Genomic DNA, 2,106 nt, shown 5'->3' on the forward strand with positions numbered 1-2,106 from the left:
TGGGGACGGGGTGAGCAGGGCCAGCTCAGTGACCTCCTGCCCTGCACACGTGAACTGCCCCTTGCAAATGAAGGTGGCAGAAGGTGGCTGTGACTGCCCTGTGCCAGCGCTGCCCCCAGAAAGCACCAACCAGGCCTGCAACAGCCGCCAGCAATGGGACCCCCCAGTGCCGGGGGGCTGCGGGGTGCTCCGGGCCTGGGCACCTGCAAGGCACCTGTGAAGCTGGACTGAACCTGCAGCACGAGGACCCCCGGTACCCCCAGGACCCCCAGGATCTCCAGGACTCCCAGGACCACGCTGAGCCCTGCAGCATTTTTTCCCTGGGGACAAAGCAGGGCAGCGGGGCTTGGGCACAGAGCCACCAACAGCCGAAGGGACAGGGACCGTCTGCGAGGCAGATGGGGGCGTCTGCCTGTGCAAGCAGCCCGCCCTGTGCTGAAGGGCAAAGCCCGGCATTTGGCACTGGCATGCCCTGCAAAATGAAGGTTTGCCCAAGTGCTGATCGGGGCCTTTGAAGAGTGGGTGTGTGATGGGGAGATGTCTCCTCGCCGCGTCCCTACGTTGCAGCGCTAAAGGATCTCAGGCGGCGCGTATTAAAAAATGCTTTCACGGAACATAAACTGGGAGTTAAGCGAACGAAATGATAAAGTCAAAATGAAATATTTTTACTTTCCAGAAATGAGCTTGGTGTTTTGACATGATCGGAATAAACATTTTGACACTGCTGAAACAAGAAAGTCAAAGTGATTCCGCTAGACTTCTTCCTGGAGAAAATGGCAGCAAAATCGACAAGTTCCCAGGAAAAGGCTTGATTTCAATAAAAACCTGTTTTCTGATGGAAAACCACTCCAGGCAGTGTCTTCCTGCAGCCCCACTCAGGGCACAGTGCTCCAGCAAGGCTCCCAGTCACCTCCTGGGATGGAGGCTGGGGGCTCCCCGGGGCTGGGGTCCCGCAGTCCCCTGAGGGCTCTGCCAGGGCCGGGGTCACCCCAGGGTGCAGGGACCGTCCCCATCCCTGCCCACGTCCTCTCCCATAACCACATCGTAGCGGGTGGTACATACCTCTTGTCAAGGGGCATGTCAGGAACAGAAGTTTTCAGTGGAAAACCCAAATCTTCATTTTCAAAGGGCTGAAAAACCAAGCGGATAGTTCAGGAGCACGCTCGTGTAGCTGATAGCTCCATTTTTTTGTGAGACATAACTGGGGAGAACGTTTCTTACCAGCCTATGGCGTTCGCTGTCGGTACTGAATTTTGCTCCAGAACGGCGCTTAGGGAGCGCTCCACTCTTTAATAATAGCAACACTTAATAACAGTTTTCAGTGCTAATTCTTGGTACTAATTCCATGTGATTAGATGTATCTTTGCTCAATAGAGACCCGTGTTATGTCATGCAGCCAGTTCAGGAGCCCTCTAACCTCCCCTCCTGGCCCAGCTACCGTGCCCCAGCACCGGGCAGCAAGAGCTCCCGGCACAGCGCTCGGCTCCCCGGCCCCGCACCGGCACCGCCCGGATCCCCCGGCACAGCCTGGTGCTGCCAGCTCCCTGCCATGTGCCACTGCCTCCTCAGGGGATCCCCATCCAAAGCAGGGACCATTTGGCAAGAAACCTGTGTGAGATGTGGCTGGCTCCTGGTGCTGGCTTCCTGCAGGTAAGGGCACAACACCCACCCTCGTTTCTGTGCTCCCCGGTCGGGCTTTGCCCTGCTTCCAGGCACGACTGCACCCAAACCAGGGCCTGGGTGCCCCTGAAGCTGCCAGCCCGACTCCTTGGGCTGAGATCAGCCACAGCTTCTTCCATAGCTTCAGCCCCTATTTGCATTTAGAGGTGAAAGCATCTCTCTCGGAGGGTGCATGTTAATGCAGCATCCAGGAGTCCCTGCATGAGAGCTTCCTAGTTAGTCTCATCTGCCTGAGTGAGCTGAAAACTGCTAAACACATTGAGTGTGTCAGAGCAGATATTATCAGAAATAAGACTACCTTTCGCTGGCACCCACGGCTTGCAGACACACAGCTACGAGCTATTTAAATCTTTTCCAGCTGTCTCCCCTGCTTCCAGAGAGTCTCAGCCCTGACGGGCCGTTTAACCCTTCCCTTCCTCCAGGTGA

The sequence above is a fragment of the Netta rufina genome (assembly GCF_964035555.1).
Source record: "Netta rufina genome assembly, chromosome: 23".
Lineage (NCBI taxonomy): Eukaryota > Metazoa > Chordata > Aves > Anseriformes > Anatidae > Netta > Netta rufina.